We start from the raw sequence: 27907 nt of genomic DNA, 5'->3' as shown, positions 1-27907 counted from the left end.
TCACCTTTTCCCCCTCATAGTGAAAGAATCATTGACACAATTACACTTACACTCACCAGGCATGCGAGCCTCACTTCTCAAAGACAAAGCGAACCACTCTCATGTGCTGACAAGCAAGAGTTGAGGCAAATCCTTAAGACAATGGAAACTGGGCCATCATACCAAATGGGACTCCCACACCAAACGTGTGAGGTCTAGTTGGGACTTCATACTGGGGTGATCCCCTAAATGTTGGCGGGTCCAACACCATCAACATGTGTATATAGATAAACATATTTTGAATTATATCAGTTTATATATGTATTTAGATTTATATCCAAACTTATATCTCTCTCTCTCTCTCTCTCTCTCTCTCTATATATATATATATATATATATATATAGGAAAGGGATGAACGATCAAGACCTATATGAATGTAATTATAGGAAACATATTTGGATCTACATTGAAAAAAATGGAGATCTGAGAAAAAGGTACTCTAGGTCTTAATGATTTGTTTCAAAAACTTGAACAGGATACCAAGAGTAATTAATTATGCAAGAAATATTTTAGTATTAATTATATAACAAGTGAATAGATTATGTTTAGGAGTTATAGGTTGCCATGGGTAATGCAAGATTCAGAAACCCAATAACATATGCAATTATGGAGGATATATATATATATACATATATATATCTATATATATATATATATATATATATATATATATATATATATATATATAACGGTCAGCATAAAGCACAAGTAGGAATTTATGCATCTTTGACATTCTTGAAAATTGTATTTGTTTTGAGATTTATGTAGCTTTCACATTCTTGAAATTTTTTTGTTAATCATAGCATACACATCCTTGAATTTTCAGGGAAATTGCTTCTTTTCCAAATAATCCAAAATAATCCCCGAATTGTTCTATGTGCAGAGGATCGAAGAGTTCTTTTTCCAAATAATCCCTGAATAGCTTACATCTAGTAAAAATATCAAGAATCACTCGTTTATGACACCCCTAATATAAATGAACAAGGAAGAATCGCCTCCCTTCTTGGGTTGAGCACTTGCCCTCGCCTATGCCTAGATGGGTGGAAGTTGGGCAGGTAGAAGGATGGAAGGTGGGCATGTTGGATTATTTAGCTCGCTTGATAGGGAGAGGGTTGTCACATAAATTTCCTTTTTGTAAATGCCTAAACCATTGGTTGTTTTAATTTCTTATAGCCACATCTTAGGGCATCATTAAGGCATCACTAGAGGAGCGGGCACATCTGGCAAGAAAGACATTTTGTATTTGGTTGCCTAAGCTAGGGTGGAGAATAACAAGGATAAATGTTGGCAATATCCATGGTAGGAATAAAGCATTGGAAATCACTTGAACCCCACTGACAGGCTTATATGGCGTTATTCTAAAGCCATAAAGAAAGACCCATTCTTGTAGGGTGAAAGAGTGAGGTTATCAAGTACCAGAAAGGCTCTTACAATATTGTCTTAAGATCAGATAGGTATACCTATAAAGTGAACCACTTTCACATGCATGCCTTATGTACGTTTAAGGGTCTTTCCATGCCGTAACGTGCCCCCAACCAGCCTTAGTAAAACTCCCTACCCACCCCACCAATTCAAAACATAAATCTAAAGCCCAAACACAAATGAAGGAGTATGATCACATCTGAATGACCACAAGGTTTTTCTTTCATACCTTGCACCCATTCCTTTCCCATTTATCCTCCTACCGAATGTCGTACCTTCCAAATTCCACCCAGCACCTGGATTTGGGGTAATGCTAGAATGCATTCTATAACAATTTTCTGCATTCTTCTTCGAAATCGGTTGGAATAATGGGTGGAATTCAATCATTACTAATTGGTATATTCATCCATGTGCAGGTTGGACCACCTTTGATTGGAGGGGTCAGTATCACAGCGACCATTCCTTCCTTTCTCGCCATACATTTCTCACTAGACGTTGGCGATTGTAAACCCCTTCTCTGGGGATCAACCATTTTATAACAACGATAAGAAAATCGTTGGCCAATGTGGACCCCTTCACTGGAGATCAACCATTTTACAGCAAAAATAAGAAAAATTTTGCAACTGTCAGTCCAAGCAGAAGGTGTTTAGTAACATAGTCGTGAGAGCCCAAACAAAATTGCAAGCGACTGACATAACCTTCAAGCTACATAATATCTTGCAAATGTCAAGTGGAGAACAACATGTATGATGATAGATAAATTTGGCACTACTTATGTACATTGATATATGCTTCATTGAAACTTCATGGACCAAGACACTATTTTCATAATTGCACACATATCCACATGTTTTATGAATGGTCGCAAGAAAAGGTTACATGATATCCTCGATATCCCTGTTAATTTGTCACTTTGTTTTATTTAGTTTATTTTTATATTTATTTGTAAGTATTGGAATAAGATATTTGAACAAGTAACCAGGATTTAAGTACTCAGGGATTCAATGCAAAGTCAACATGTTAGGCTCTTTTGAAATTCAAACAAGATTTTAATTTTTAATCTATTAAGTTTTCTATAATTTTAACATATTTTATGGTAATAATTATTATATAGATATTTATTTTGTTATGTAAATTAAAATGGTTGTTCCATAATAGAGACACCATCAACCAAACAACAAATACAATACTGTCCCACTTCATAAATGGAAGTTTAACTTATGGATACTTTCATATTTATAAATGAAATTTTAACCCCAACCAATACTAATACTAAAATATTTCTACAAGCTTCTTTAATAGGGTAATAGTTCTAGAGCTTTTTCCTGAGACCCAATAGTTTAGCGGGTTCCAACATCCAAGGCAGTAGCAAAGGGAACACTATCTTGTTGTAGCATGTTGTTCCTGTTCGAGCAAACCCAATTTCATAGCCATTAGAAATCTCGGCTAGAGCAAACATTCTAGGAGAAGCCACCACAGTGTTATAACTTTCACAGGTTTCTGTTTTTTATGCCAAATATGTTTCGAAGGCATTCTAACTTTCATAAATTTTTGTTTCTTATACATAAGATATTTTGAAGTCATTCTCAGTAAACAAATAGAGTTATTCATTCAAGGGAGAAATGAAACCTTAGTCTGTGCTTAGCTGGTGGTTATTTTAATATACTTGAAGAAACTAAGGAGCACCATTTATTCGGCAGGTATGCCAAATGCAATGAATCCTTGTTTATATCTAAGGGTATGTTTCTGCTTAAGCCCTTCGTATTTATAGATAATAGAGCTGGTGAAACCCTTATTATACCTTCCCATGGCATGGTATATAACGATCGATATCGCTCCCACTAGCATTAGATTTAACCAAAACAATAACCTTAATATAAATTATTATTGATTCATATCCTGTTAAATAATTTTTCTGCCTATAGGATATTGACAAAGTTGTTCATATAGTTCGGAGTCTTATTTTCAATGATCCTTATATTTGGATGTAAACTTACAACATAGATCATGTCATAAATCAAAATTCGACTGGTCAGGTTGATTAATGCTAACATTAAAACATAAACACTTTATGTGAATTACTTTGGACATATATGTGGTATGTTTTGCAACATGATGGTGTATTGCTGCCATTTTCCCCGTGGCGTATTGCTTCCTTGTGCCTCTTGCATGTGTATGTGGTTGTTGGCATGTTGGTCGACCATCGACTGGTGGAAAGGCCATGATTCATGCACATATGTTTCTCTCTTGCAGGCCTGTATCAAGACGCAAGCATTGTCTAATGGAAAGTTAATCCATGGCCACATCATTAAAATGAGACTTGTGCCCGAGAGATATATATTGAATACCCTTATCAGTATGTATGCTAGATGTGAGAGTCTCCAAGTCGCTTGCAAAGTTTTCTACCTTATGGCTGCACGAGATGCCTTCTCATGGATTGCCATAATTGCAGGATACACAAAGCATGGGTTCGTTGAATAAGAATTAATAATGTATTCCCAAATGCAGTGAAGAACAAATGTCCAACCCAATCAATTCACCTTTGCCATTGTTTTCCATGATTGTTCGAATCTGGGAGTCCTCAAGGCTATGCATGAAGTCATAATCAGGGGGGTTTTCAGTATAATGCCTTTGTGGATAGTGCTCTTGTCATCCATATGCAATATATGGAAGTATAGAGGAGGCACGCCATCTGTTTGAAAAAATACCTCAACGAAACATGGTGTCCTGGAATTCCATCATTGCAGGGTATACACTGAATGGGCGTGTCTACGAAGCCCTAAAGTTATTTGAGGAAATTCCTGAGTGAAATGTGACTTCCTGGATGGCAATAATTGTTGGGTATGCGCAGAATGGATTACTTTAAATTAAGAAAATGAGCTTAATACAAAGTTTTTTGGATTCATTTATTATTAAATATTTTCTATGCTTATCAAATTCTGACAGCTACTTTAACTTTGGGGTCTTATTGCAAGTAATATCGAGGCAAGCATCATTTTCTGATATAAACTTGGGATATAGATCTAATAATTTTCTATGCTTATCAAATTCTGACAGCTATTTTAACTTGTTGCTCATATACTTTGGGGTTTTATTACAAGTAATATCGAGGCAGGCTACGTTTTCTGATATAAACTTAGGATATAGATCAAAATTGGAGGAGCAACGAGCTTGACTAATGCTAGCTTGAAGGTTAGCATTAATTTTTAACATTTTATGTGAAATGTGAAATACTTGGAGCATACCGCTGCTATACTTGGTGCATATCGTTGCTGAGTAGTGTATTGTTGTCATCTTCCCTCGCATCATATTGCTTCCATCTACCCTCTGTGGTTGTTGGCCAACATGAGTGTTGTTAATTGCAAAGGTGAGGGGAGAAGGTATTAAGATGGTGCTGGTAAACATGGTGGTGCTACTTATTCCTCTATATACAATGCTACTAGTGTTGTTAGTGGTGTTGGGTTTCCTACAATGACTGAAATGTGTATGGATACCAGTCTAGAGAAGGAGTAGTGCATCATATATTCTTGCCATTCATCCATAGTCATTTACAACCCCCCCAATCGTTTTTATTCTCAATAGGTTCCGGTTCTCAATAGCCAATAGGTTTTCTTCCCAATAGGATACTTCGTTACAAGAGACTTCGTTACATCGGCTCTCCAGGCTACCTACCCAGGCGAGGGAAAGGCTATCCAGTTACTAAATATATATTTTCCATTTCCTTATAGGTTGTTATAGGCAATTTTAAAAATGTTGGCCATATATCCCTTCTTCAAATTCATCTGGCCAAGGAATAAGATGCCAACACATAGATCTGGGGTGTGATGTGAGCAACAGAGGAGACATATGCTAAACCAAGATTATAGTGGTAGTGGAGGCACTATGCACTAGTAAAGGACATAGTGCGAGTTCCCCATTAGGATTTATATGTTGGCCCTCTGTCCTGTGGAAAACCACTCTAATAACAGTCTCATTCAACAAATGTTCATGCTTCAATCCCAAATTGAAAACTTGAATTTGACCAATATAAGGAATTGACTGATAATGGATTGAAATCCATTGGATAACATTCATTTTCTTAAAAATTATTTTGGTTAATGCATTTTTCTGCCATTTTTTTAAATGATTTTGGTTAATGGATCTTTCTACCTTATAGGTGTCCCTGCAGACGATATTTTCATGTTGTTGGTTGTTGTAACATTATCTGATAATATTTATTTCAAGAGGGCATTTACTTCTTGATATTGTGCAAGAGATATCATTCTGGATAATGTGCAAGAGATTTCATAAGATAAAGTGATTACAAAGCAATCACATGTCCCACATAACATCATATTAACTTACAAAGCAATTACAGTTGTTGTCCTTAATGGCAACTCACTCAGACGGGAGATCACGGTGTAGCATGATCAGACTACAAAGAATGAAGAAATAGAGGTATATGCAGGTTCACCTTGACAGAGAAGCATATACACGCAGGTTAACAGACCAAAAGGAGCGTATAATGTACACACGCACTTTCACATAATGAAAAGCACGTATATCTTGGAAAACTAAGTTTTGGTCCATGGTATTTGGTCCGGGGTAATGACCCTAGGTATTTGGTCCATGGTATTGAGAAAGTCCTAAAACTATACAAGAAGGAGAAGATCATTAGCCTAAGGTGTGCAAGGTGTGAAAGTATTGAATATCTGATGAAGTGTGAGATCAAGTATGCAGGTTATGGGTTTGTGATGCTTTGCTTGATCATAACCAAGGATGCACCTATGTGGATGATGATGGATGATGGATTGGGATCCTAAGGCTTGGAAATTTTTATCATTATGTGGTTTGATCATGGATAGACTAGATCTGAATACTGACGCATGTTTTATTCTGCAAATGTTATGATCTGGGTATGACTGAATTCTGAAATAGCTGTGAAGTTTTTAAGTTAGTATTTGCAGATCTGTATGCGGGTTCGCTTTGGTAAAATCACGTATACACGCTGGTTCGGCTCATCATAGTAACATATACATTATGAAATATGATATCTGAATTTGTAGATGGTTCTAGTGGTTGTTGCAGAGTTCTCGGTTATGCTCTGTGTTCTGGTGACAGGTCTTTAGTGATTCAGTAGTGGGTGATTTAGAGATTGATGATTGAGTATTTAGTGATTGGTTAATGTAATGGTTGTATTGCAATGGTGATTGATTCTCTACTACAATGTTGTTGATGGGTCTAGTATGAAAATTGGATGAAACGTGGCCTTCAAATTGTGATGTTGTGTTCCTGGAGTATCCAGTATGAAAATTTATGAAACGTGGTCCTTGGAGGAAGAGAGAAGGTCGTAGCCTTCTGCATGCCGGCGCCTACGTACTGGTAAACATATCAGCCAGTACAAGAGCCAGGGGGTTGGAACTCCCTTCCAGTAGTAGCTAGAAAATGAGTGAAGGTTGGAGCCTTCGATAGGCTAGCACCTACGTACTAGTAAACAGATCGACTAGTACACGAGTTAGGGGGTTGTAGCTCCCTTCCAGTAGTAGCTGGGGAACGAGAGAAGGTTGTAGCCTTCTGCAGGTGGGTGCCTGTGTACTGGTATGAGTTTGTGCCAGTACAAGATTGTAAACAGGTTTTCTTATATTAAAAAGAAGAGATCAGCAAGTGGTTTTTGTCCCACACTGGGTTTCCACCTTATATCTTGGTGTTCATGTGTGTTTCTTATGTGTGATGGTCTGTTATGCTTTTACTACATCTGGTTACTGTTTATATGGTTAATGAAGTACTGATGCACTGATTAAAGTTCAACATATGATGAATTAACTGGATCATAAGTTTGTTGGATATACGCTAGTTGCCTTAAATACAGTTGTGTGTACACACGAGTTCCCTTCATTGAAGTAGCGTATATAAATATGATTATGGAAATGAAAAGTTATTGACTTGCTAATACTGATTCAACCCCTCCCCCCCAGTATTATTTCCAACAATTGGAATCAGAACAGGTCCTTTGGTAGAAGCTTGATTGCTTGAAGGAGATCCATAGAAACAATGGGAAAGAAGTCAAAGAAGAAAGCACCATGGTCCAACGTCGCATTGTGACATAGATAGTCTCAATATGAAAATCAACGATGGTCAATCATGGTCAACCATGTTTATTTTAAGGTTTATAATATTTATCTTATGGTTTAGAAATGTTGTAACTTAATTTCAAGTAATGTAGGGTAAATAAAAATAAAAATAAATCAAATTAAATAAAAATATTAATGTAATGTAAAGTAAACATTTTAACTCTGTCAAAATAATTAAAAAATAAAAATAAATCTATAAAAATAAAAATGATCCATGGTGTTTATGTGGAATATATAGCATATTTAAAGGGGGCAATTAAACCGACCCAGATCTATGTTAACTCTGGATCTACCCAACCCCTCGTGTCACGCCCCCAAGCCTACGGTAGCCTTTCAACCATGCTAGGCGAGGTGCGGCACCACCGAACACTTTCTTTTCACCAATACTTATGTTCGTGGACTATGCCTAACCACTTATTCCTACTTAGTTTGTGTTTCGCAACCAAGTATTATTAATGTTTCCTTTATACCAATGAACACCCATACACATTCATTAACATCAGCAATTGTACATGGAGAACACAATTGCGCAGTATAAAGGGAGGGGCAACCCCCTGAACAATGAATCTGCCCAAATAATATATTATATAGTCTTTCAATATTACAAAGCTTTACAAGTATACTTGGAAACTCCAAGTTTCATCCTCAGCCAAATTTACAATCTTCGGCAAACTCGGTTGCCCAGCTCATCGGCGCCTCCACACGGTCGCCGCATGACTCACCAACCCTTCATTCACCTTATCGCACGATCGTGTTGTTTGCCCAACTTGGGCGCGCCTCCAAGTCACCACACACGGGCGCCTCTTCACGAGTTGCACCTCCGTTCACAATCTCAACACTTCACCAAAAGTCACACCGTGCACACTTGCACGATGGGGGGGCGCTCACCCGAGTCACCCAAGAACCCGTGCCAAGTCGTCGCACAAACCAGGCGCCACACCCATGCACGCCTTACTCCAACCGGTGGGCGACCTCTACCCACGTTCTTCACCCAAAATTGAGAAGTGATCTACCTCTGTGTGGCCTTGCCCAAGAACAGACACATCACCAAAATCTACGGCTCTTTATCTTACTGTGTCAACCTCTCAGATCTGCGCCTCTTCACATGTTGAGAGATGGTTGAGCGATGGTTGAATGAGCTCCAACACACCTCCAATATATATGAGCATAGGGCAAGGTCGCAGCTACCCAACCGACCTGCCCACTCCCTTAATGCCATCGCAATATGCTTCTAAACTTCATGTCGGCCATCCCTCAAATGCTCCAAGTAAGGTCGGCCTTACTTCGTTCGTTGGTCGCCCTGTGGGTGTTCCATTACGCTCCCATGCTTATGTCAACCGTCCATCGAACCTTCCACGCTCTCATAACACCTTCGCACGTTTCATGTTGAGCTCGCACTTCAAGTCGGATGCGACCAAGGACTGTAGTTCCTTACATCCTCCTGCACCTGAAGTCATTGTCATCCTCGAAAACATACCATCCTAGTAGCCATCTACCAAGATCATCATCAATATCTGTCTCATCTTCGGCCCATGATGTCAACTCCTCCACATACTACAAACATCCCTGCAACATATGTAGAACTTCCATCTCCATCATGTGTCATCCCCATCCTGTGAACTGCCCTCCTCGTCTGCCTGATGCCAACATCTCTCCGTGCACTTCTAGACCCCATGTTTGAACTAGTTGGGTAGCTAATCCAACTGTCACGCTCAAGCCATGAGAGTGAACATCCTTATGCCTTCACCAGTCTATCTCAGATTCTGCCACATCTCGGACTCACCAAGAATCTCACCCATGTTCAGGTCCATGGAAACTCCATCCCATCTGCAACATGTCATGATGCTTGATGCCAAGCCATCCCTGCACCATCTGTCATACCTGCTCAACCTGTTTTAAGGACTCACTTCCATGAGCAGCTAACAATGAGCCCCATCTTCTTTTTCATCTAAGAAGATGTGGAGGGAGTAGAGCCTGAAGGCTCACCCTCACTAATCATCTCAATCCATCTGTCCGGATTTTCTATCTCCATCCTCTGTAGATAAGTGACACAATCCTCCTCCTAGACATTCAGCCTCACATATGCCTCATCATCATCATCATCATCCTCGGCCACTTCTAGTCTTCTTGAGAAATCCAAGATACTATCTGAAAGTGTCTTGATGACCAATGACTGCTCGGTAAGCTTTGTCTCAACCGTAGACAATCGCTTACTCATATCCTCCATCCGCTTCTCATCCTCCATTTGCATTACTGCCAACTTACAATCAGGCTTTGTCACTCCAATGGTTGGTACACCAATGGGTACATCCTCCCTTCCATTGTAAATGTACAGTCTCTTCAAATGTGGAACAATCATAGCATCGAATTGTTTCAAGAATTCCATTCCCAGCACAACTTCGTAGTCATCAATTCGCACTATAGTGAAGTAGACATTCCCTATCCACTCACCTAATGTTGTGTCCACCTTTTCAGCTACACCAAGAACACTATCCGGAGGAGAATTGGCTGTCTTCATCTGTGCCTTCACCAGTACAAATTTCAGCCCAATCCTTCTCGCAATATCTTCGCCCATGAAGTTGTGAGTAGCTCCGCTATCCACCAAAGTGAGTATATTAGCACCCCCAACCTTCATCCGAACAACCTCCAACATGTTCCTCTCAGGATCCCTCCAAGAGATCACCTCTGTAGCAGCAGCAGCACCAAGTATCTGCATCATCCCCACAGAAGCTTCTTCATTCTTCGTATTAGATTGTGCAATCGCAGCCACTTTCGGTCTAGAAGGACAATTCTTCACCGTATGTGGTCCAGCACATATCCAACACTTCAAGGCTTTCTTCATCTTCGAATTATCATCCAATTTCAAAGCATCATCCTTCTTCTTCTCTTTCAGCTTATCAGACTTCTTCTTCCTATAATCAGATGTCTCATCATAATGCTCCACAGCGGCAAAAGCTTCCTCAAGTGTTTTGATCTTCTGCCTCTTCACTTCATTGCGTGCCCAAGGCTTCAACCCAATAATGAAGTTGAACACCTTGTCCCTCTCTGCCATGTCAGGAAGTTCTAGAACCGCACTTGCAAACTCCTGCTGATATGTCTGAAGGTTCCCGGTCTACTTTATGAACTTAATTTTCATCCTTGCTTCCCACATTTCATCCTGAGGACTGAAATGGGTCTGCAAAGCTTTCTTCATCTCATCCCATAAAGTAATGTCACCAGCACTGCCATTGGCAATCTGATCCATCCTCCTTCACCACCATATCTTAGCATCCTTTGTCAAGAACTAAGCAGCTACCTTGACCTTCGTCTCATCATCAGATAGACCCAATCGTTCCAAGTATTGCTCCATGTCCCATAGAAAGTTACCAAGAGTCTTTGCACTCCTTGTACCATCGTAAGATTCCGGTTCCTTGACTTTCACATGAGGCACTCCTCCACCTGAGTTATGCCTCATGGACTTCTTCAACACCGCGATCTCATCTATGGCTTCGTCAAGAGATTTTTGCAAACCCACGATCTCTGCAAGACCCCAGTCTCTTGCCTCTTCAACCTCCTTGACCCTTACTTCAAGTTGTGTACACATAAGATCAGTGTACTCGTGTTGAGTCCGGAGTTCATCGAGCTCTTCCTTCATCTTCAAATTGGCCTCTTGATCTCTCTCGATCAAGTCCATCTTCTTAGTCCAGAAAGCTTCTAAGTCCTCCATCTTCTCCAACACTTTTTCAATGAATGCCATAGTAGCATCCTTCGCACCGTGACTAGACCCAGCCTAAGATTCAGCTGCCATTGCCAACAGCTTCCTTCTTCTTTGCAATCTAGTTTCGACCATCCAACAGCTTTACTAAGATGCCTGCAACCCAAGTCCTTGATGCAACACTTATCATGAAGTGTTCACCAACTTCTTTCATCTGCAAGTACCTGCTTCACTGTCACCATCAACCAGGATATCAGCTCTGATATCACCTATCACGCCCCCAACCTGGCGGTAGTCTTTCAACCACGCTTGGCGAGGTGCGGCACCACCGAACACTTTCTTTTCACCAATACTTATGTTCGTGGACTACGCCTAACCACTTATTCCTACTTAGTTTGTGTTTCGCAACCAAGTATTATTAATGTTTCCTTTATACCAATGAACACCCATACACATTCATTAACATCAGCAATTATACATGAAGAACACAATTGCACAGTATAAAGGGAGGGGAAACTCCCTGAACAATGAGTCTGCCCGAATAATATATTATACAGTCTTTCAATATTACAAAGCTTTACAAGTATACTTGGAAACTCCAAGTTTCATACTTAGCCAAATTTACAATCTTCGGCAAACTCGGTTGCCCAGCTCGTCGGCACCTCTGCACGGTCGTTGCACGACTCACCAACCCTTCGTTCACCTTGTCGCATGATCGTGTTGTTTGCCCAACTTGGGCACGCCTCCAAGTCGCCACACACGGGCGCCTCTGCACGAGTCGCACCTCCGTTCACAATCTCAACACTTCACCAAAAGTCACACCGTGCACACTTGCACGATGGGCGGGCGCTCACCCGAGTCACCCAAGAACCCGTGCCAAGTTGTCGCACAAACTAGGCGCCACACCCGTGCATGCCTTACTCCAACGGCGAGCGACCTCTACCCGCGCTCTTCACCCAAAACTGAGAAGCGATCTAGCTCCGTGCGGCCTTGCCCAAGAACAGGCGCATCACCAAAATCTGCGCCTCTTTATCTTGTTGCGTCCACCTCTTAGATCTACGCCTCTTCACATGTTGAGCGATGGTTGAGCGATGGTTGAATGAGCTCCAATGCACCTCCAATATATATGAGCGTAGGGCGAGGTCGCAGCTACCCAGCCGACCTGCCCACGCCCTCAATGCCATCGCAATATGCTTCTAAACTTCATGTCGGCCATCCCTCAAATGCTCCAAGTAAGGTCAGCCTTACTTCGTTCACTGGTCGGCCCGTGGGTGTTCCATTACGCTCCCATGCATATATAAACTGTCCACCCAACCTTCCACGCACTCATAACACCTTCGCACGTTTCATGTTGAGCTTGCACTTCAAGCTGGATGCGACCAAGGACTGCAGGTCCTTACACCTCGACTCTAAGAGAAATCAAATCTCTTGATATGCAAACCTATTTTAAAACTAGAAGAGATTTGATCCCTAAATACTTGATAGATCTAGAGTTAAAATATATCTAAACTAGTAAAACCCTTTTCTCATTTATTTGAAAAAATAATAATATAAATATAATAAGAATATAAATTTTAATTTAATTTGATGATAATAATAATAATTCAACCTTACATTATGACTAAAGTTTTATAAAAAATATGATACATAAAATTATATGGAAAAATAATTTTATATTTAACTTAAATACAATAAAAATATAAAAGTGTAAATTCCATATACTACACCATTAAATCCTTCTTAATCTTTCAAAATTAATCAAAATTTTAAAAATTACAATTTTTTTTATATGTCTAAAAATTTCAATAAATCCTTCTTAATCTTTCAAAATTAATGAAAATTTTAAAAATTACAATTTTTTTTTTAAATTTCTAAAATTTTCAATAAATCCTTCTTAATCTTTCAAAATTAATGAAAATTCTAAAAATTACAATTTTTTTATATTTCTAAAATTTTCAAAATTATAACTGTTTATATAATCTAATCTCACAAGATAGAAGAAACACAACGAAAATAAAGATTCTGAGTGCATGTATTTTCAATAAATCCTTCTTAATCTTTCAAAATTAATGAAAATTCTAAAAAATTACAATTTTTTTATATTTCTAAAATTTTCAAAATTATAACGGTTTATATAATCTAATCTCAGAAGATAGAAGAAACACAACGAAAATAAAGATTCTGAGTACATGTATTATCTGAATATATAAAAAATAGCCGTTTTTTTCTTCTAAAAAATATACTCCAATATCAATCCAATTACACTTTGTGGGCATAAATTTACAGCGCTAATGAAGAACGTGGATGGAACGTAATGTTTGACAAGTTAGAATGACTGGCCATATGATTTGACTATATTACTTTCTCAAAATCATTGTGGCCACAATATTACGGCATAAATTTCCAGCGATAATGAAGAACGTGGTTGGTAAGTAATGTTTGACAAGTTAGAATGACTCGCCATATGATTTGACAATATTACTTTCTCAAAATCATTGTGGCCACATGATTATACGGTATCGTTTTTTAACCGCTCAACAATTTTTTCATGAAAACGACCAAAGTTGGAAACTAATATAATATTAATATATAATATTAATTTTTTGAATTTAATATTATTCTTTTAGATTTATAATATCAATCTCTTGTATTTATTAATATAAATATTCATATTGTTAGGTATAATATATTGATAGGGTTTATAATATTAATCCTAGGACATAATATAAATCTTTTGGATTTTCAGTATTAATCCTTTGAGTTTTTAATATTCAATTTTTGAATTTTCTCAATATTTATTATATTATTCATAATATCAGTAATATTATATTCATAATAATAATATTATTATTATCATATTATTATAATAAAATATGATAATATAATATACCATATTGGTTTTAGTGAACTTTCATCATTATCATCAAACAATTATTATTATAAATATTATAATATTATAATATAATATAATAATAAGTATTACAAATATTATAATTAACGAGTTTAGGTTTTTTTGGGCCATATTACATTATAAGAAAAAATTTCATATTAGTGATATCTTGTCCTCACAATGAACCACACTCATTGGTTTAAAACGCTTAAGCATAATTTTACTTGATGTAATTATTTCTGATTTTTTTTCCCTTATAATGAAATAATATAATGTATAAATTTAGGATGGCCTAATTTTTTTAATATTGAAAAGATATTTATATGATTATTGCCCAAACAAAAAAATCAATTAGATAATATAATATGATATGATAATAATTATTACAAATATAATAATTAACTAATTTAATAATAATTATTACAAATATAATAATCAACTAATTTAGATCCATATTGCATTATAAGGAAAAAATTGCATATTGCTTCCAACACCACCCCATTCCATCTGAGATAATTCCAACACCACCGCACATAGCCAACCAAGAAAACGATTGATCTCAACATAGTTCTTTTGGATTCTATTACATGGATTTTGTTAGAATTGCAAGTGACTGCGACTGCGCCCAGGTCGCGGCATAGTTTCGACTTCTTTTGGATTCTATTACATGGATTTTATTAGAATTGCAAGTGACTGCGACTGCGCCCAGGTCGCGGCATAGTTTCGACTTCTTTTGGATTCTATTACATGGATTTTCTTAGAATTGCAAGTGACTGCGACTGCGCCCAAGTCGCGGCATAGTTTCGACTTAAGGATGAATTAAGGATGGCTGCGCATGAATACCTACCTTTCTATCTTTATAACTCTTTGCTGTCATACCTGGACATAGTCTGTAAGTTAGACCTTCTTCCAATTACGTACATAGCCATGGCGTTTTGGAGAATTTTGCAGCATGTTTGCAACGTTTTGGTGACTTGCAGCGTGTTTTGTTTCGCTAAGCTATGGTAAGCCTTCCGCTCGTCCGTTAATATTTGTCCCATAATTTGGTTTATGAAGTTACTCTTTATTTGTGGTCTAAGAGATTCTCTTTGCACAGGGATTTGAGTTATGTATTTGCAGCTGGAGGAGGAGGTGCAGATCATAGTCGAGGTTATCAAGTGTTTCTCAGCTTCAGAGGCCCGATGTCAGAAGAGGATTTCTCGGTCATATATATGACGCCCTCAACAGCGCAGGCTTTAATGTCTTTCTCGACAGCCATGAAATCAACATCGGAGACGATATCTCTGCTGCTATACACCACGCAATTGAGCATAGTCGCATATTCATTATCATGTTTTCCTGCAATTTCGCAGAATCCGCGTGGTGACTGAAAGAAGCCGCGCTCATTGCGCGCCGACTTCAGAGAAATTGGACACAAACCGGGCAGGCCATCGCCCTTTCTGTATTTTATGATATGAGTCCTTAGCGCATTCGGCACCCCCATTGTAAGGTCCCCGAGTTGAGCTGGGCGCCGTGCGACGAGTGGGAGAGTTGACACGGACGCGGGTGTCACGCCCCTACACTTGGGGTAGTCTTTCAACCGTTTATAGCGAGGTGCGGCACCACCGAACACTTTCTTTTCACCAATACTTATGTTCGTGGACTACGCCTTAATTCACTTTTTCCTACATAGTTTGTGTTTCGCAACCAAGTATTATTATGTTAGCCTTTATACCAATGAACACCCATACTCATTCATTATCAACAGCAATTATAACAAGAACACAATTGCACAGTGTAAAGGGAGGGGCAACTCCCTGCAATATGAGTCTGCCGGAATCAATATATTATATAAACTTCACTTTTACAATGTACAAGCTAAATCTTGGGAAACCCCAAATTTACACTTGGTCAATTTTCACAACTTCGGCAAACTCGGTTGCCCAGCTCGTCGGCGCCTCCGCACGATCGCCGCATGACTCACCAACTCGTCGTTCACCTCGTCGTACGTCTTCGCCGATTCGCTCTTCGTTTGGTCGCAAACGCCCAAACCGTGTATCCCTGCCCACACACAGTCCCGCTTGCCAACTCTTGACAAATGCCCAAATCGTATGAACAGCGCGTAGTACCGCCTGCCCAACTCTACGACCTTCGGTTCCAACCTTCGTTCACCTTCGTGCACACTTGCATGGTGGGCGGGCGCTCACCCGAGTTGCCAAGACACCCACGCCAAGTCGTCGCACAATGCGGGCACCACACACCCGTGCACGCCCTTCTCCAACTGGCGAGTGACCCTGCCCGCGCCCTTCACCTAAGACCAAGATGTGTGTTCCTCCGCGCGGCTTCGCCCAAGAACGGGCGCATCACCAATCTACGCCTTCCTTTTGCTGCGCCTTCACCTTCCTACGTACTTCTCTTGTTGAGCGATGAGCGATGGAGTTCGTTGCAAATGAGAGCAACGCTCCACCAATATATACACAAGCGTGGGTGAAGTCTGGCTGCCCAGCTGACTCACCCAATGCCCCAACGCCATCACAAATACTTCCCCAAACGCATGTCGGCTCCTCTCAAACATAGGTCGGCCTCCACGCATGTAACTCCACGCACCATGCATATAAACATGCTTTCTCACTCATATATGCGCATAAGTGTCATCGCATACTTCAAAGGAGCTTGCATAACGTTTAACCGCAGTCGCATGACCGTCGAAAACTGTCGTCACCGCAGCTCGCCCGTGTGCGCGCGCTCGGGTCGTGCAGCGCAACTCGCTGTGCACGCCCGCACTCCCGTGCCCGGTTCGCTTGCACATCCGAGGACCTTACATCCTCTTCCACCTGAAATCGTTGTCGTCCTCGACAACATACCATCCTGGTAGCCATCCACCAAGATGATCAATATCCATGATGTCAACTCCTCCACATACTGCAACCATCTCTGCAACATATGTAGAACCACTGTCTCCATCATGTCTCGCCTCGGCAACCATCTGTCACCAAGATCACCATACCCCATCGGTATGTCATACATCAGAGATCATCTCAATCCATGATCATCGATCACCCTGTCACAATCTCCACATGCTTCTCCCATCGTGGAAGGCTGGTCCCTCCATCCAAGCTACATGCCCACTGCAACATCTCGTGTCGACCTCATCATGTGTCATCATGTGAACTGCTGTCATGGTACTCCAACATAATGCTAACACATCTCTGTACACTACATGTCCCTACGTTTGAACTAGTTGGGTAGCTAATCCAACCGTCATGCTCAAACCATGAGATGCACATCCTCATGCCACCATGAGTTGTTTCTCAAAACATCCTGCCACATCCTCAAATTGATCAAGAATCCATCTCCATATAAGTATAAGCCATGCTCAAGTCCATGAAGTAGTCCTCATCTTATCTGCAACATGTTGTCCATGATGTTTGGTGTCAATGTGCTACATGAAATCAACCACATCTATCCCAACATCATCCATATGTGTATCTCCTCCATATGAAGAGACCATCTCATCAAACCGGCTCTCGATGTGTCACATCCAGGTCCATGAAGTATCCTTCATCATATCTGCAATGTGTCATCCCTCAAGTCAGCCATAGAAACAAGTATACACCTGTCTCATCTATCCATGTGTTGCCCATGATCATAGATCAATAAGCTCCCATGTGTCAAAAGTAGTTGAGTCTCAGCTCAACCCATGCCCATGTGTAGTCACCAAGGCATCATCATCATTGTAACTCCATCACTCCAAAGTGTCTTATATCGATCCTCTACATCAAGTCACTCTTCCAAGCCATTTCCATACATGTACTTGAAAGTATGCACCCCATCCTGCATCAAAGTCTCTGACCTCAGCTCCTCAATGCATCAAATCCTGTAAGTCCACCATGTATGAAGTCCCTAAAAGTCACAACCTCATGTCATCATGAGCTCCATAAGTCATCCCCAACCAACATCCTAGCAAGCATACAAGTCTCGGCCCAAAGGTCTCTGCAAGATGCCTCAGCTCTCCATGTAGTAGGAATGCTCCATAGTATGCTCACAACCCCACCCAAGTCCATGGCCTTGTTGTACAAGAGTGCACAACCTCTCCATCGGCTCATAAGTAAAAAGTCTCCATGTCACATCAGCAAATCCATCTACACAACATCCCTGCCTTGGCACTCCTCATTGGATGCCCATAAATGACACCTCTACAAGTGCTCCTGCACAATGTCCCTACATAAGACTGCCATGCTCCATGTCTCCAGCTTGATGTCCATGACAAAGTTGCCCATGTAGTCCAACCAAGTAGACCCATCACAACAATTGGTCGTCCTCATCCAAGTGTACAATCTTCGGTCTAGTGAACTCGGTCACCCAACCATATCATCATCATCACGAGCCTCTTCCATCATAGCTCCCCCACTGAAGGTTCCACCAAGACTTGCTCTTGGTCTCGGCCATGATAAGTCCACCCAAGCATCATCATCATACCTCAAGAGTGTGCCCTTCAATCTGTCCACGAGCCATGCCGGGCACCTAGCCAAAGTGGCTAAAACATGACCCACTCCTCCACAACAATCATCATGTTCCTCCCTTGTCACGGGCCTTTGTACCTTTTATCATAAGGTCACAAACAACCCCAACAAGTCCTGCGACAATCAATAATCCTTGCCCTTCATCATCATGATGTTCCTCCAAATGAGTATCCTCATTCATCCATGTCTGCAAACCACACGGTCCTGGTCCAACTTGATCAATCTCAAGTTCATCCTCCATCATTGTCACATCTGCAATATCTTCAACTACCATCACTTCCTCCTCCTTGATAGCACAATCTGCAACTTCATCTTGCTCCATTGTCCAACCAAGTTGAAAAAGTTCGTCTTCAACATTCTTTTCCAAGACTTCAAGTTCCTCTCGAATCCAGGGATTCTCTTCTTTCAAACTCTTCAACCTGTATAAGGTAAGCAAGAGCTTCCCTTCGCATTCTTTCAAACCTGCCATGCCTTGTCGTTCAGCTTGGTCCAAGCATTAAGCTTCACCTATGCTAAACCTGTTTCATTCACCAGCTTCACCAAGTTCTCTGCAATCATGAACCGGCCGTTGTTCCACTTGTATGTGAAACCAACTTCCTTCACCTGCAAGTACTTGCTTTCACTGTCATCAACTGTCAAGTTTCCAAGTGTACCCACACTTGCACTTCGTCACGAGCAACCCTGCTCTAACACCAGCTCCAACCGAGCTCTGATACGAACTGTCACGCCCCTACACCTGCGGTAGTCTTTCAACCGCTTATAGCGAGGTGCGGCACCACCGAACACTTTCTTTTCACCAATACTTATGTTCGTGGACTACGCCTTAATTCACTTTCTCCTACTTAGTTTGTGTTTCGCAACCAAGTATTATTATGTTTAGCCTTTATACCAATGAACACCCATACTCATTCATTATCAACAGCAATTATAACAAGAACACAATTGCACAGTATAAAGGGAGGGGCAACTCCTTGCAATATGAGTCTACCCGAATCAATATATTATATAAACTTCACTTTTACAATGTACAAGCTAAATCTTGGGAAACCCCAAATTTACACTTGGTCAATTTTCACAACTTCGGAAAACTCGGTTGCCCAGCTCGTCAGCACCTCCGTACGGTCGCCGCACGACTCACCAACCCATCGTTCACCTCGTCACACGTCTTCGCTGGTTCGCTCTTCGTTTGGTCGCAAACGCCCAAACTTTGTATCTCTGCCCACACACAGTCCTGCTTGCCAACTCTTGAAAAACGCCCAAATCGTATGAACAACACGTAGTACCGCCTGCCCAACTCTACGACCTCCGGTTCCAACCTTCGTTCACCTTCGTGCACACTTGCACGGTGGGCGGGCGCTCACCCGAGTCGCCAAGACACCCACGCCAAGTCGTCGCACAATGCGGGCGCCACACACCCGTGCACGCCCTTCTCCAACCGGCGGGCGACCCTGCCCGCGCCCTTCACCCAAGACCAAGATGTGCGTTCCTCCGTGTGGCTTCACCCAAGAACGGGCGCATCACCAATCTATGCCTTCCTTTTGCTGCGCCTTCACCTTCCTACGCACTTCTCTTGTTGAGCGATGAGCGATGGAGTTCATTGCAAATGACAGCAACGCTCCACCAATATATACACAAGCGTGGGTGAAGTCTGGCTGCCCAGCCGACTCACCAAACGTCCCAACGCCATCGCAAATACTTCCCCAAACGCACGTCGTCTCCTCTCAATCATAGGTCGGCCTCCACACATGTAACTCCACGCACCACGCATATAAACATGCTTGCTCACTCATATATGCGCATAAGTGTCATCGCATACTTCAGAGGAGCTTGCATAACGTTTAACCGCAGTCGCATGACCGTCGCAAACTGTCGTCATCGCAGCTTGCCTGTGTGCGTGCGCTCGGGTCGTGCAGCCCAACTCGCGGTGCACGCCCGCGCGCCTGTGCCCGGTTCGCCTGCGCATTCGAGGACCTTACATCCTCCTCCACCTGAAATCGTTGTCGTCCTCGACAACATACCATCCTGGTAGCCATCCACCAAGATGATCAATATCCATGATGTCAACTCCTCCACATACTGCAACCATCTCTGCAACATATGTAGAACCACTATCTCCATCATGTCTCGCCTCGACAACCATCTGTCACCAAGATCACCATACCTCATCGGTATGTCATACATCAGAGATCATCTCAATCCATGATCATCGATCACCCTGTCACAATCTCCACATGCTGCTCCTATCGTGGAAGGATGGTCCCTCCATCTAAGCTACATGCCCACTGCAACATCTCGTGTCGACCTCATCATGTGTCATCATGTGAACTGCTGCCATGGTACTCCAACATAATGCTAACACATCTCTATACACTACATGTCCCCACGTTTGAACTAGTTGGGTAGCTAATCCAACCGTCACGCTCAAACCATGAGAATGCACATCCTCATGCCACCATCAGTTGTTTCTCAAAACATCCTGCCACACCCTCAAATCGATCAAGAATCCATCTGCATATAAGTATAAGCCATGCTCATGTCCATGAAGTAGTCCTCATCTTATCTGCAACATGATGTCCATGATGTTTGGTGTCAATGTGCTACATGAAATCAGCCACATCTATCCCAACATCATCCATATGTGTATCTCCTCCATATGAAGAGACCATCTCATCAAATCGGCTCTCGATGTGTCACATCCAGGTCCATGAAGCATCCTCCATCATATCTGCAATGTGTCATCCATCAAGTCAGCCATAGAAACAAGTATACACCTGTCTCATCTGTCCATGTGCTGCCCATGATCATAGATCAATCAGCTCCCATGTGTCAAAAGTAGTTGAGTCTCAGCTCAACCAATGCCCAAGTGTAGTCACCAAGGCATCATCATCGTTGTAACTCCATCACTCCAAAGTGTCTCATATCGATCCTCTACATCAAGTCGTTCTTCCAAGCCATTCCCATACATGTACTTGAAAGTATGCACCCCATCCTGCATCAAAGTCTCTGACCTCAGCTCCTCAATGCATCAAATCCTCTAAATCCACCATGTATGAAGTCCCTAAAAGTCACAACCTCATGTCATCATGAGCTTCATAAGTCATCCCCAACCAACATCCTAGCAAGCATACAAGTCTCGGCCCAAAGGTCTCTGCAAGATGCCTCAGCTCTCCATGTAGTAGGAATGCTCCATAGTTTGCTCACAACCCCACCCAAGTCCATGGCTTTGTTGTACAAGATTGCACAACCTCTCCAGCGGCTCATAAGTAACAAGTCTCCATGTCACATCAGCAAATCCATCTACACAACATCCCTGCCTTGGCACTCCTCATTGGATGCCCATAAATGACACCTCTACAAGTGCTCCTGCACAATGTCCCTACATAAAACTGTCATGCTCCATGTCTCCAACTTGATGTCCATGACTAAGTTGCTCATGTAGTCCAACCAAGTAGACCCATCACAATAATCGGTCATCTTCATCCAAGTCTACAATCTTCGGTCTAGTGAACTTGGTCACCCAACCATATCATCATCATCACGAGTCCTTTCCATCATAGCTCCCCCACTGAAGGTTCCACCAAGACTTGCTCTTGGTCTCGGCCATGAGAAGTCTACCCAAGCATCATCATCATACCTCAAGAGTGTGCCCTTCAATCTGTCCACGAGCCATGTCGAGCACCTAGCCAAAGTGGCTAAAACATGACCCACTCCTCCACAACAATCATCATGTTCCTCCCTTGTCACGGGCCTTTGTACCTTTTATCATAAGGTCACAAACAACCCCAACAAGTCCTACAACAATCAATAATCCTTGCCCTTCATCATCATGAGGTTCCTCCAAATGAGTATCCTCATTCATCCATGTCTGCAAACCACACGGTCCTGGTCCAACTTGATCAATCTCAAGTTCATCCTCCATCGTTGTCACATCTACAACATCTTCAACTATCATCACTTCCTCTTCCTTGATAGCACAATCTGCAACTTCATCTTGCTCCATTGTCCAACCAAGTTGAAGAAGTTCGTCTTCAACATTCTTTTCCAAGACTTAAAGTTCCTCTCAAATCCGGGGATTCTCTTTTTTCAACCTCTTCAACCTGTATAAGGTAAGCAAGAGCTTCCCTTCACATTCTTTCAAACCTGCCATGCCTTGTCGTTCAGCTTGGTCCAAACACTAAGCTTCACCTCTGCTAAACCTGTTTCATTCACCAGCTTCACCAAGTTCCCTGCAATCATGAACCGGCCCCTATTCCACTTGTATGTGAAACCAACTTCCTACACCTGCAAGTACTTGCTTCCACTGTCATCAACTGTCAAGTTTCCAAGTGTACCCACACCTGCACTTCGTCACGAGCGACCCTGCTCTAACACCAGCTCCAACCGAACTCTGATACCAACTGTCACGCTCCTACACCTGCGGTAGTCTTTCAACCGCTTATAGCGAGGTGCAGCACCACCGAACATTTTCTTTTCACCAATACTTATGTTCGTGGACTACGCCTTAATTCACTTTCTCGTACTTAGTTTGTGTTTCGCAACTAAGTATTATTATTTTTAGCCTTTATACCAATGAACACCCATACTCATTCATTATCAACAGCAATTATAACAAGAACACAATTGCACAGTATAAAGGGAGGGGCAACTCCCTGCAATATGAGTCTGCCCGAATCAATATATTATATAAACTTCACTTTTGCAATGTACAAGCTAAATCTTGGGAAACCCCAAATTTACACTTAGTCAATTTTCACAACTTCGGCAAACTCGATTTCTCAGCTCGTTGGCACCTCCGCACGGTCGCCGCACGACTCACCAACCCGTCGTTCACCTCGTCGCACGTCTTCACTGGTTCGCTCTTCGTTTGGTCGGAAACGCCCAAACCGTGTATCCCTGTCCACACGCAGTCCCGTTTGCCAACTCTTGACAAATGCCCAAATCGTATGAACAACACGTAGTACCGCCTGCCCAACTCTACGACCTCCAGTTCCAACCTTCGTGCACACTTGCACGGTGGGCGGGCGCTCACCCGAGTCGCCAAGACACCCACGCCAAGTCGTCGCACAATGCAGGCGCCACACACCCATGCACGCCCTTCTCCAACCGGCGGGCGACCTTGCACGTGCCCTTCACCCAAGACCAAGATGTGCGTTCCTCCGTGCAGATTCGCCCAAGAACGGGCGCATCACCAATCTGCGCCTTCCTTTTGCTGCGCCTTCACCTTCCTACGCACTTCTCTTATTGAGCGATGAGCGATGGAGTTCGTTGCAAATGAGAGCAACGCTCCACCAATATATACACAAGTGTGGGTGAAGTCTGGCTGCCCAGCCGACTCACCCAATGCCCCAATGCCATCGCAAATACTTCCCCAAACGCACGTCGGCTCCTCTCAAACATAGGTCGGCCTCCACGCATGTAACTCCACACACCACACATATAAACATGCTTGCTCACTCATATATGCGCATAAGAGTCATCGCATACTTCAAAGGAGCTCGCATAACGTTTAACCGCAGTCGCATGACCGTCGCAAACTGTCATCACCGCAACTCGCCCGTGTGCGTGCGCTCGGGTCGTGCAGCCCAACTCGCCGTGCACGCCCGCACACCCGTGCCCTGTTCGCCTGCGCATCCGAGGACCTTACAGCGGGCGTGGTGTGACGAGCGGGCTAGTTGACATGGCGGCCGCGCAGGCAAGCGCACACGGTGGGCGCATAGGCGGGCGAGCGCACACAGAGATGCGACGAAAGGGCGAACCTTATGCGACGAAACCTGCGATATTACGACACTTGTGCAAAATGCGGTGGATGTTTATACGGCCAGTTGGGGCAAGGAACGATGGGCTAAGGCCGACTTACAACATGGTTGGGCCAACCTTTAGATGGGCGTTGTAGCACATTGAAGGGGTGTGTAAACATGAAGGCGGGCGGTCGACTGGGCAGCCCACCCACACACTACGACATGTATATATTGGAAGCATTGAACACTTGGAGAGATCATCATTTGACACACATCTTCGCTCTAGGATAGTGCGCAGAAGGGACAAGAGGAAGAGCGCATATCTCATGCGCTAAGTATTGTTTAGCCGTACGGTTTGAATCGTACTTGGAGTCGGTTGAAGGTGTTGGGCAAGGTGTGCCCGATGATCAGTTGAGGTTTGCACGACGGTCGTGCAAAGGGCCGGTTTGTGCCAGGACTTGGCATGGGGGTTTTGGTGGCTCGGGTGAGCACTCGCCCATCGTGCAAGGTGTGCACAAGATTGTAAAAGGCAGGGTTGCCTCTGATTGTAAAATTGGTTAAGTATGAGACCTGGTCTTGCCAAGACATACTTGTATATTGTAAACTGATATTCTTAATATATTGATTCGGGCAGACTCATATTGCAGGGAGTTGCCCCTCCCCTTTATACTGTGCAATTGTCTTCTTGTTTGTAATTGCTGTTGATAATGAATGAGTATGGGTGTTCATTGGTATAAAGGATAAACATAATAATACTTGGTTGCGAAACACAAACTAAATAGGAGAAAGTGAATTAAGGCATAGTCCATGAACATAAATATTGGTGAAAAGAAAGTGTTCGGTGGTGCCGCACCTTGCTATAAGCAGTTGAAATACTACCGCAGGTGTATGCGCGTGACAGTTGGTATCAGAGGCGTGAATAGGTTTGGGTGTTGAAGCATTGAAGCTGATACACAACTTGATAGTTGGTACCAGAGTTGGTACGTGCGAAGTGCAAGTGTGGATGCACTTGACAGTTGATGATAGTTAAAGCAGGTACTTGTAGGTGAAAGAAGCTGATTTCACATATAGGTGGAACAAGGGCCGGTTCATGGTTGCAGGGAACTTGGTGAAGCTGGTGAATGGTGAAACAGGTTAGCAGGGGTGAAGCTTAGTGCTTGCGCCAAGCTGAACGACAAGGCATGGCAAGTTTGGAAGAATGCAAAGGGAAGCTCTTGCTTACCTTATACAGGTTGAAGAGGTTGAAAGAAGAGAATCCCCGGATTCGAGATAAGCTTGAAGTCTTGGAAAAGAATGTTGAAGACGAACTTCTTCAACTTGGTTGGACAATGGAGCAAGATGAAGTTGCAGATTGTGCTATCAAGGAAGAGGAAGCCGTGATGATCGAGGATGTTGCAGATGTGACAACGATGGAGGATGAACTTGAGATTGATCAAGTTGGACAAGGATCGTGCATTTTGCAGACATGGATGGATGAGGATATCCACATGGAGGAGCCTCATGATGACGATGATCAAGAGCAAGGATTTTTGATTGTTGCAGGACTTGTTGGGGTTGTTTGTGACCTTATGGTAGAAGGTGCAAAGGTCCGTGACAAGGGAGGAACATGATGATCATTGTGGAGGATTGGGTCATGCTTTAGCCACATGGAGAATTGGCTAAGTGCCCGGCATGACTCATGGACAGAATGGAGGGCACACTCTTGAGGTACGATGATGCTTGGGTGGACTTCTCATGGCTGAGACCGAGAGCAACTCTTGGTGGAACCTTCAGTGGGGAAGCCATGATGGAAGGGACTCGTGATGCGATGATGATGATATGGTTGGGTGACCGAGTTCACTAGACTGAAGATTGCAGACTTGGATGAGGATGACCAATTGTTGTGATGGGTCTACTTGGTTGGACTACATGGAAAACTTAGTCATGGACATCAGGTTGGAAACATGGAGCATGGCAGTGTTATGTAGGGACATTATGCAAGAGCACTTGTAGAGGTGTCATTTATGGGCATCCAATGAGGAGTGCCAAGGCATGGATGTTGTGTAGATGGATTTGCTGATGTGACATGGAGACTTATTACTTATGAGCCGATGGAGAGGTTGTGCACCTATGTACAACAAGACCATGGACTTGGATGGAGTTGTGAGCAGACTATGGAGCATTCCTACTACATGGAGAGCTGAGGCATCTTGCAGAGACCTTTGCGCCGAGACTTGTATGCTTGCTAGGATGTTGGTTGGGGATGACTTATGGAGCTCATGATGACTTGAGATTGTTGTGACTTTTAGGGACTTCATACATGGTGGACTTAGAGGATTTGATGCATTGAGGAACTGAGGTCAGAGACTTTGATGCAGGACGGGGTGCATACTTTCAAGTACATGTATGGGAATGGCTTGAAAGAGTGACTTGATGTGGAGGATCGATATGAGACACTTTGAAGTGATGGAGTTACAATGATGATGATGATGCCTTGGTGGCAACACTTGGGCATGGGTTGAGCCGAGACTCAACCACTTTGACACATGGGAGCTGATTGATCTATGATCATGGGCAGCACATGGATAGATGAGATAGGTGTATACTTGTTTCTATGGTAGACTTTAGGGATGACACATTGCAGATATGATGGAGGTTGCTTCATGGACCTGGATGTGGCACACTGAGAGTTGGAGATTGATGAGATGATCTCTTCATATGGAGGAGATACACATATGGATGATGATGTTGGGATAGATGTGGCTGATTTCATGTAGCACATTGACACCAAACATCATGGACAACATGTTGTAGATGAGATGAGGACTACTTCATGGACCTGAGCATGGCTTACACTTATATGGAGATGGATTCTTGATCGAGTTGAGGATGTGATAGGATGTTTTGAAACAACTGATGGTGGCATGAGGATGTGCATTCTCATGGTTTGAGTGTGATAGTTGGATTAGCTACCCAACTAGTTCAGTCATGAGGGCTAGCAGTGTGCAAAGATGTGTTAGCATTATGTTGGAGTATCATGGCAGCAGTTCACATGATGACACATGATGAGGTCGACACGAGATGTTGCAGTGGGCATGTAGCTTGGATGGAGGGACCAGCCTTCCATGATGGAGAGCAACATGTGGAGATTGTGACAGAGTGATCGATGATCATGGGTTGAGATGATCTCTGATATATGACATACCGATGGGTGTATACCTTGGTATGGTGATGTTGGTGACAGATGGTTGCCAAGGCGAGACATGGTGGAGACAGTGGTTCTACATATGATGCAAAGATGGCTGCAGTATGTGGAGGAGTTGACATCATGGACATTGTTGATCTTGGTGGATGGCTACCAAGATGATATGTTGTCGAGGACGACAACGATTTCAGGTTGAGGAGGATGTAAGGTCCTCGAGTTGAGCCGTGCGCGGTGCAACGAGTGGGCGAATTGACACGGGCACGGGCGTGGTGAACGGGCGCGAGCGTGGTGCGACGAGCGGGCGAGTTGACATAGCGGGCGTGCAGG

Source organism: Pinus tabuliformis, chromosome 1_2 (genome assembly GCF_031772625.1).
Source record: "Pinus tabuliformis cultivar Carrire ecotype Pingquan chromosome 1_2, CPIR1, whole genome shotgun sequence".
Lineage (NCBI taxonomy): Eukaryota > Viridiplantae > Streptophyta > Pinopsida > Pinales > Pinaceae > Pinus > Pinus tabuliformis.
This window is presented reverse-complemented; position numbering follows the sequence as displayed.